This window comes from Lathyrus oleraceus, chromosome 1, assembly GCF_024323335.1.
Source record: "Lathyrus oleraceus cultivar Zhongwan6 chromosome 1, CAAS_Psat_ZW6_1.0, whole genome shotgun sequence".
Lineage (NCBI taxonomy): Eukaryota > Viridiplantae > Streptophyta > Magnoliopsida > Fabales > Fabaceae > Lathyrus > Lathyrus oleraceus.
In genome coordinates, this window is record NC_066579.1 from 210927366 (window position 1) to 210938665 (window position 11300).

Below are 11300 nucleotides of genomic sequence, written 5' to 3' on the forward strand. Positions count from 1 at the left end.
GATCTTTGAGGCTCATGGAGAATCATACATGCATAAGATGATGTATCACGAAGTATACCTTGAAATATTTTACCAATTTTTAAAGAAACATGTTGAGAAAGTCACACAAGATACCCAGATGAATTAGGGTTTCCAAGGAAAACAATCTTCAAATCTCTTGAAGAATTCTTGATCAAATTGACAAATAAAGATAATGGGGATCCATATATGATGGTTATAACCATTGTGAACCGTTCATGATTGATTGAGTGTTTCAAACCCTAGATGTGGGCTTGATGGTGCACAAGTGAACTCATACACTACCTACAAAAAAAATGAAGTTATACATTACACCCATGCGCAATTCTTTCAAAAATGCTCCAAATTTCATGATGTTGGACTCTTTCGAAACGTAACATGAAGGGGAACAACTTTTATGTTGAACACTTTTCCATTTGAAATTTGGATCATAATGCATTTTGAGGTGGAAGTTGGAGATATCATACATAGTTGAAAAATTTCTGAGTATAAATCCAAATGATCACTTTTTCCACCTTGAGTACCTTTTTCTATGGGCTTCAAATGAAAATGCTTCCTTCATAAAAGTTGTATCTATTTAATTCCTCTTCAATTTAGTCACAAATTTGACACCATTTGAATCATGCATGAGGGAGTTATGGATTTTAGAAGTTGAGGAAAATTGCTTGTCCAATGATGATGGCCCAAACTCACCTATAATGTTTCCTCTTGGCACATGCCCTTACAAGTTGCATTTTACATTTCTCAAAGAGGAAAAGTTAGATAAGACATCTTGAGTTTTATCATGAAACTTGGATAACTTTCGTGTCATAAATATTGAGCATGTTATGGTTCTTTGAAGTTATCCTTCCATCTTGGGCACAAACAAAATGACCTATAATATTTCACCATAAAAAATGACTTTCCAAGCAATATTAGCTCTTGATGCCAACATTAAAGTTGTTTGGAGTGTCATAAAGAGTAACATTACTCTTGGAATCATTTTCATATGAGAAATAATTGTAGGAGATAGGGTGTAGGGAATCCTAGATTTGACGAGTTGAATTTCTCTAGTCAACCTCCTTGAACCTACTTGCAAACTTGAAGTTCCTTTCAACTTTGTAGCTCAGGGATAATCATACATGCATAAGATGATGTATCATGTAGTATCCCTTGAAATATTTGACCAATTGTTGAAGAAACTTGTTGAGGAAGTCACACAAGATACCCAAACAAATTACGGTTTCCAATGCAAATAATATTCAAATCTCTTGATGAATTCTTGATCAAATTGACAAATAAAGATAATGAGGATCCATATATGATGGTTATAACCATTATGAACCTTTCCTTGATTGATTTCCTTGCACTGAGTGTTTCAAACCCTAGATGTGGGCTTGATGGTGCACAGGTGAACTCACACACTACCAACAAAATAAATGAAGTTATACATTATACCCATGTACAAGTCCTTCAAAAATGCTCCAAATTCCATGATCTTTTACTCTTTGGAAAGTTAACGTGAAGGGGAACAACTTTTCTTGTTCACACTTTTCCATTTGGTGTTTGGATCATGATGAATTTTGAGGTGGAAGTTGGAGAAATCATACATAGTTGAAAAATTTCTGAGTATAAAGTCAAATGATCCTTTTTTCCACGTTGAATGACTTTTTCTATGAGCTTCAAATGAAAATGCTTCCTTCATAAACGTTGTATCTCTTTAATTCCTATTCAACTTGGTCACAAATTTGAAACCATTTGAATCATGCATGAGGGAGTTATGGATTTTAGAAGTTGAGGAAAATTGATTGTCCAATGATGATGGCCGAAACTGACCAATAATGTTTTCTCTTGAGACATGCCCTTACAAGTTGAATTTTACATTTCTCAAAGAGGAAAAGTTGGAGAAGACATCCTGAGTTTGATCATGAAACTTGTATGACCTTCGTATCATAAATATTGAGCAAGTTATGGTTCTTGGAAGTTATGCTTCCATCTAGGGCACGGACAAAATGACCTATAATATTTCACCATAAAAAATGACTTTCCAAGAAAAATTAGCTCTTTATGCAAAAATTAAAGTTCTTTGGAATGTAATAAAGAGTAACTTTGCTTTTGGAATTATTTTCATATGAGAAACAATTATAAGAGATAGGGTCCATAGAACCCTAGATTTGACGAGTTGGCTTTCTCTGGTCAACCTCCTTGAACCAACTTGCAAACGTGAAGTGACTTTGATCTTTGGGGCTCATGGAGAATCATACATGCATAAGATGATGTATCATGAAGTATAACTTGAAATATTTGACCAATTTTTGAAGAAACTTGTTGAGGAAGTCACACAAGATACCCAAATGAATTACGGTTTCCAATGCAAATAATATTCAAATCTCTTGATGAATTCTTGATCAAATTGACAAATAAAGATAATGGGGATCCATATATGATGGTTATAACCATTATGAACCTTTCCTTGATTGATTTCCTTGCACTGAGTGTTTCAAACCCTAGATGTGGGCTTGATGGTGCACAGGTGAACTCACACGCTACCTACAAAAGAAATGAAGTTATACATTATACCCATGTACAAGTCCTTCAAAAATGCTCCAAATTCCATGATCTTTTACTCTTTGGAAAGTTAACGTGAAGGGGAACAACTTTTCTTGTTCACACTTTTCCATTTAGTGTTTGGATCATGATGAATTTTGAAATGGAAGTTGGAGAAATCATACATAGTTGAAAAATTTCTGAGTATAAAGTCAAATGATCATTTTTTCCACGTTGAATGACTTTTTCTATGAGCTTCAAATGAAAATGCTTCCTTCATAAACGTTGTATCTCTTTAATTCCTATTCAACTTGGTCACAAATTTGAAACCATTTGAATCATGCATGAGGGAGTTATGGATTTTAGAAGTTGAGGAAAATTGATTGTCCAATGATGATGGCCGAAACTGACCAATAATGTTTTCTCTTGGGACATGCCCTTACAAGTTGAATTTTACATTTCTCAAAGAGGAAAAGTTGGAGAAGACATCCTGAGTTTGATCATGAAACTTGTATGACCTTCGTATCATAAATATTGAGCAAGTTATGGTTCTTGGAAGTTATGGTTCTTGGAATTATGGTTTCCAAGGCAAATAATATTCAAATCTCTTGATGAATTCTTGATCAAATTGACAAATAAAGATAATGGGGATCCATATATGATGGTTATAACCATTGTGAACCGTTCATGATTGATTGAGTGTTTCAAACCCTAGATGTGGGCTTGATGGTGCACAAGTGAACTCATACACTACCTACAAAAGAAATGAAGTTATACATTACACCCATGCGCAATTCCTTCAAAAATGCTCTAAATTTCATGATGTTGGACTCTTTGGAAAGGTAACATGAAGGGGAACAACTTTTATGTTGAACACTTTTCCATTTGAAATTTGGATCATAATGCATTTTGAGGTGGAAGTTGGAGATATCATACATAGTTGAAAAATTTCTGAGTATAAAGCCAAATGATCACTTTTTCCACCTTGAGTACCTTTTTCTATGGGCTTCAAATGAAAATGCTTCCTTCATAAAAGTTGTATCTATTTAATTCCTCTTCAATTTAGTCACAAATTTGACACCATTCGAATCATGCATGAGGGAGTTATGGATTTTAGAAGTTGAGGAAAATTGCTTGTCCAATGATGATGGCCCAAACTCACCTATAATGTTTCCTCATGGCACATGCCCTTCCAAGTTGCATTTTACATTTCTCAAAGAGGAAAAGTTAGATAAGACATCTTGAGTTTTATCATGAAACTTGGATAACCTTCGTGTCATAAATATTGAGCATGTTATGGTTCTTTGAAGTTATCCTTCCATCTTGGGCACAAACAAAATTAGCTCTTGATGCCAACATTAAAGTTGTTTGGAGTGTCATAAAGAGTAACATTACTCTTGGAATCATTTTCATATGAGTAACAATTGTAGGAGATAGGGTGTAGGGAATCCTAGATTTGACGAGTTGAATTTCTCTAGTCAACCTCCTTGAACCTACTTGCAAACTTGAAGTTCCTTTCAACTTTGTAGCTCAGGGATAATCATACATGCATAAGATGATGTATCATGAAGTATCCCTTGAAATATTTGACCAATTTTTGAAGAAACTTGTTGAGGAATTCACACAAGATACCCAAATGAATTACGGTTTCCAATGCAAATAATATTCAAATCTCTTGATGAATTCTTGATCAAATTGACAAATAAAGATAATGGGGATCCATATATGATGGTTATAACCATTATGAACCTTTCCTTGATTGATTTCCTTGCACTGAGTGTTTCAAACCCTAGATGTGGGCTTGATGGTGCACAGGTGAACTCACACACTACCAACAAAATAAATGAAGTTATACATTATACCCATGTACAAGTCCTTCAAAAATGCTCCAAATTCCATGATCTTTTAATCTTTGGAAAGTTAACGTGAAGGGGAACAACTTTTCTTGTTCACACTTTTCCATTTGGTGTTTGGATCATGATGAATTTTGAGGTGGAAGTTGGAGAAATCATACATAGTTGAAAATTGCTTTTTCTATGGACTTCAAATGAAAATGCTTCCTTCATAAAAGTTTTATCTATTTAATTCCCCTTCAATTTAGTCACAAATTTACACCATTTGAATCATGCATGAGGGAGTTACGGATTTTAGAAGTTGAGGAAAATTGCCTGTCCAATGATGATGGCCCAAACTTACCTATAATGTTTCCTCTTAGCACATGCCCTTACAAGTTGCATTTTACATTCCTCAAAGAGGAAAAGTTAGATAAGACATCTTGAGTTTTATCATGAAACTTGGATAACCTTCGTGTCATAAATATTGAGCATGTTATGGTTCTTTGAAGTTATCCTTCCATCTTGGGCACAAACAAAATTACCTATAATATTTCACCATAAAAAATGACTTTCCAAGCAATATTAGCTCTTGATGCCAACATTAAAGTTGTTTGGAGTGTCATAAAGAGTAACATTACTCTTGGAATCATTTTCATATGAGAAACAATTGTAGGAGATAGGGTCTAGGGAATCCTAGATTTGACGAGTTGAAATTCTCTAGTCAACCTCCTTGAACCTACTTGCAAACTTGAAGTTCCTTTCAACTTTGTAGCTCAGGGATAATCATACATGCATAAGATGATGTATCATGAAGTATCCCTTGAAATATTTGACCAATTGTTGAAGAAACTAGTTGACGAAGTCACACAAGATACCCAAATGAATTAGGGTTTTCAAGGAAAACAATCTTTAAATGTCTTGATGAATTCTTGATCAAATTGAAAAATAAAGAACATGGGGAACCATATATGATGATTAGAACCATTATGAATCTTTCATTGTTTGATTTCCTTATGTTAAGCGTTTCAAACCCTAGATGTCAGCTTGATGGTGCATAGGTGAACTCACACACTACCTACAAAAGAAATGATGATTTACATTACACCCATGCGCAATTCCTTCAAAATACTCCAAATGCCATGATCTTGAACTCTTTAGAAAGGTAAGATGAAGGGGAACAACTTTTCAATTGAACACTTTTCCATTTGGAGCTTGGATCATGATGAATTTTGAGGTGGAAGTTGGAGAAATCATACATAGTTGGAAACATTTTGAGTATAAAGTCAAATGATCACTTTTTCCTGTTTTAATAACTTTTTCTATGGGCTTCAAATGAAAATGCTTCCTTCATAAAAGTTGTATCTATTTAATTCCTCTTCAATTTGGTCACAAATTTGACACCATTTGAATCATGCATGAGGGAGTTATGGATTTTAGAAATTGAGGAAAATTGCTTGGCCAATGATGATGGCTCGAACTCACCTATAATGTTTCCTCTTGGCACATGCCCTTACAAGTTGCATTTTACATTTATCAAAGAGGAAAAGTTAGAGAAGACATCCTGAGTTTTATCATGAAACTTGGATGACCTTCGTGTCATAAATATTGAGCAAGTTATGGTTCTTCGAAGTTATCCTTCCATCTAGGGCACAACCAAAAGGACCTATAATATTTCACCATAAAAAATCACTTTCCAAGCAATATTGTCTCTTGATGCCAACATTAAAGTTGTTTGGAATGTCATAAATAGTAACATTGCGCTTGGAATCATTTTCATATGAGAAACAATTGTACGAGATAGGGTGTAGGGAGTCCTTGATTTGACCAGTTGAGTTTCTCTGGTCAACCTCCTTGAACCAACTTGCAAACTTGAAGTTCCTTTGATCTTTGGAGCTCAAGGATAATCATACATGCATAAGATGATGTATCATGAAGTATCCCTTGAAATATTTGACCAATTGTTGAAGAAACTTGTTGAGGAAGTCACACAAGATACCCAAATGAATTAGGGTTTTCAAGGCAAACAATCTTTAATTCTCTTGATGAATTCTTGATTAAATTGACAAATAAAGAACATGGGGAACCATATATGATGATTAGAACCATTGTGAATCTTTCCTTGATTGATTTCCTTATGTTCAGCGTTTCAAACCGTAGATGTGGGCTTGATGGTGCACAGGTGAACTCACACACTACCTACAAAAGAAATGAAGCTTTACATTACACCCATGCACAATTCCTTCAAAATACTCCAAATGCCATGATCTTGGAATCTTTGTAAACGTAACATGAAGGGGAACAACTTTTCTATTGAACACTTTTCCATTTGGAGCTTGGATCATGATGAATTTTGAGGTGGAAGTTGGAGAAATCATACATAGTTAAAACATTTCTGACTATAAAGTCAAATGATCACTTTTTCGATGTTGAATAACTTTTTCTATGGGCTTCAAATGAAAATGCTTCCTTCATAAAAGTTGTATCTATTTAATTCCTCTTCAATTTGGTAACAAATTTGACACCATTTGAATCATGCATCAGGGAGTTATGGATTTTAGAAGTTGAGGAAAATTGCTTGTCCAATGATGATGGCCCAAACTCACCTATAATGTTTCCTCTTGGCACATGCCCTTACAAGTTGCATTTTACGTTTCTCAAAGAGGAAAAGTTAGAGAAGACATCCTGAGTTTTACCATGAAACATGGATGACCTTCGTGTCATAAATATTGAGCAAGTTATGGTTCTTGGAAGTTATCCTTCCATCTATGGCACAACCAAAATGACCTATAATATTTCACCATAAAAATGACTTTCCAAGAGATATTAGCTCTTGATGCCAACATTAAAGTTCTTTGGAATGTCATAAAGAGTAACATTGCTCTTGGAATCATTTTCATATGAGAAACAATTGTAGAAGAAAGGGTGTAGGTAATCCTCCTTGAACCAACTTGCAAAATTGAAGTTCCTTTGATCTTTGGAGCTTAAGGATAATCATACATGCAAAAGATGATGTATCATTAAGTATCCTTTGAAATGTTTGACCAATTGTTGAAGAAACCTGTTGAGGAAGTCACACTAGATACCCAGATGAATTAGGGTTTTCAAGGCAAACAATCTTTAAATATCTTGATGAATTCTTGATCAAATTGACAAATAAAGAACATGGGGAACATATATGATTATTAGAACCATTGTGAATCTTTCCTTGATTGATTTCCTTAGGTTGAGCATTTCAATCCCAAGATGTGGGCTTGATGGTGCACAGGTGAACTCTCCTATAATGTTTCCTCTTGGCGTATGCCCTTACAAGTTGCATTTTACATTTCTCAAAGAGGAAAAGTTGGATAAGACATCCTGAGTTTTATCACGAAACTTGGATGACCTTCGTGTCATAAATATTGAGCAAGTTATGGTTCTTGGAAGTTATCCTTCCATCTAGGGCACAAACAAAAGGACCTATAATATTTCACCATAAAAAAATGACTTTCGAACAATATTAGCTCTTGATGCCAACATTAAAGTTGTTTCGAATGTCAAAAAGAGTAACATTGCACTTGGAATCATTTTCATATGAGAAACAATTGTAGGAGATAAGGTGTAGGGAACCCTAGATTTGACCAGTTGACTTTCTCTGGGCAACCTCCTTGAACCAACTTGCAAACTTGAATTTCTTTCGATCTTTGGAGCTTAAGGATAATCATACATGCATAAGATGATGTATCATTATGTATCCCTTGAAATGTTTGACCAATTGTTGAAGAAACTTGTTGAGGAAGTCACACAAGATACCCAGATGAATTGGGGTTTTCAAGGCAACCAATCTTTAAATCTTTTGATGAATTCTTGATCAAATTGACAAATAAAGAGCATGGGGAACCATATATGATGATTAGAACCATTGTGAATCTTTCCTTTATTTATTTCCTTACGTTGAGCGTTTCAAACACTAGATGTGGGCTTGGTGATGCACAGGTGAACTCGCACACTACCTACAAAAGAAATGAAGCTTTACATTACACCCATGAGCAAGTCCTTCAAAATGCTCCATATGCCATGATCTTGGACTCCTTGGAAAGGTAACATGAAGGGGAACAACTTTTCTATTGAACACTTTTCCATTTGGAGCTTGGATCATGATGAATTTTGAGGTCAAAGTTGGAGAAATCATACATAGTTGAAAAATTTCTGAGTATAAAGTCAAATGATCACTTTTTCCATATTGAATAACTTTTTCTATGGGCTTCAAATGAAAATGCTTCCTTATAAAACTTGTATCTATTTAATTCCTCTTCAATTTGGTCACAAATTTGACACCATTTGAATCATGCATGAGGGAGTTATGGATTTTAGAAGTTGAGGAAAATTGCTTGTCCAATGATGATGGCCCAAACACACCTATAATGTTTACTCTTGGCACATGCCCTTACAAGTTGCATTTTACATTTCTCAAAGAGGAAAAGTTAGAGAAGACATCCTGAGTATAATCATACATGCATAGGATTATATATCATGAAGTATCCCTTGAAATGTTTGACCAATTGTTGAAGAAACCTGTTGAGGAAGTCACACAAGATACCCAGATGAATTAGGGTTTTCAAGGCAAACAATCTTTAAATCTCTTGATGAATTCTTGATCAAATTGACAAATAAAGAACATTGGGAAAGATATATGATGATTAGAACCATTCTAAATCTTTCCTTGATTGATTTCCTTACGTTGAGCATTTCAATCCCAAGATGTGGGCTTGATGGTGCACAGGTGAACTCACACATTACCTACAAAAGAAATGAAGCTTTACATTACACCCATGCGCAAGTCCTTCAAAATGCTCCAAATGCCATGATCTTGGACTCTTTGGAAAGGTAACATGAAGGGGAACAACTTTTCTATTTAACACTTTTCCATTTGGAGCTTGGATCATGATGATTTTTGAGGTGGAAGTTGGAGAAATCATGCATAACTTTTTCCACCTTGAATAACTTTTTCTATAGGCTTCAAATGAAAATGCTTCCTTCATAAAAGTTGTATCTATTTAATTCCTCTTCGTTTTGGTCACAAACGTGACACCATTTGAATCATGCATGAGGGAGTTGTGGATTTTAGAAGTTGAGGAAAATTGCTTGTCCAATGATGATGGCCCAAACTCTCCTATAATGTTTCCTCTTGGCGTATGCCCTTACAAGTTGCATTTTACATTTCTCAAAGAGGAAAAGTTGGATAAGACATCCTGAGTTTTATCACGAAACTTGGATGACCTTTGTGTCATAAATATTGAGCAAGTTATGGTTCTTGGAAGTTATCCTTCCATCTAGGGCACAAACAAAAGGACCTATAATATTTCACCATAAAAAAATGACTTTCGAACAATATTAGCTCTTGATGCCAACATTAAAGTTGTTTCGAATGTCAAAAAGAGTAACATTGCACTTGGAATCATTTTCATATGAGAAACAATTGTAGGAGATAAGGTGTAGGGAACCCTAGATTTGACCAGTTGACTTTCTCTGGTCAACCTCCTTGAACCAACTTGCAAACTTGAATTTCGTTTGATCTTTGGAGCTTAAGGATAATCATACATGCATAAGATGATGTATCATTAAGTATCCCTTGAAATGTTTGACCAATTGCTGAAGAAACTTGTTGAGGAAGTCACACAAGATACCCAGATGAATTAGGGTTTTCAAGGCAACCAATCTTTAAATCTCTTGATGAATTCTTGATCAAATTGACAAATAAAGAACATGGGGAACCATATATGATGATTAGAACCATTGTGAATCTTTCCTTTATTTATATCCTTACGTTGAGCGTTTCAAACCCTATATGTGGGCTTGGTGGTGCACAGGTGAACTCACACACTACCTACAAAAGAAATGAAGCTTTACATTACACCCATGCGCAAGTCCTTCAAAATGCTCCAAATGCCATGATCTTGGACTCTTTGGAAAGATAACATGAAGGGGAACAACTTTTATACTGAACACTTTTCCATTTGGAGCTTGGATCATGATGAATTTTAAGGTGGAAGTTGGAGAAATCATACATAGTTGAAAAATTTCTGAGTATAAAGTCAAATGATCACTTTTTCCACCTTGAATAACTTTTTCTATGGGCTTCAAATGAAAATACTTGCTTCATAAAACTTGTATCTATTTAATTCCTCTTCAATTTGGTTACAGATTTGACACCATTTGAATCATGCATGAGGGAGTTATGGATTTTAGAAGTTGAGGAAAATTGTTGTCCAATGATGATGGCCCAAACTCACCTATAATGTTTCCTCTTGGCACATGCCCTTACAAGTTGCATTTTACATTTCTCAAAGAGGAAAAGTTAGAGAAGACATCCTGAGTTTTATCATGAAACATGGATGACCTTCGTGTCATAAATATTGAGCAAGTTATGGTTCTTGGAAGTTATCCTTCCATCTATGGCACAACCCAAATGACCTATAATATTTCACCATAAAAATGACTTTCCAAGAAATAATAGCTCTTGATGCCAACATTAAAGTTCTTTGGAATGTCATAAAGAGTAACATTGCTCTTCGAATCATTTTCATATGAGAAACAATTGTAGGAGATAGGGTGTAGGGAATCCTAGATTTGACCAGTTGACTTTCTCTGGTCAACCACCTTGAACCAACTTGCAAACTTGAAGTTCCTTTGATCTTTGGAGCTCAAGTATAATCATACATGCACAAGATTATATATCATGAAGTATCCCTTGAAATGTTTGACCAATTGTTGAAGAAACCTGTTGAGGAAGTCACACAAGATACCCAGATGAATTAGGGTTTTCAAGGCAAACAATCTTTAAATCTCTTGATGAATTCTTGATCAAATTGACAAATAAAGAACATTGGGAAAGATATATGATGATTAGAACCATTGTAAATCTTTCCTTGATTGATTTCCTTA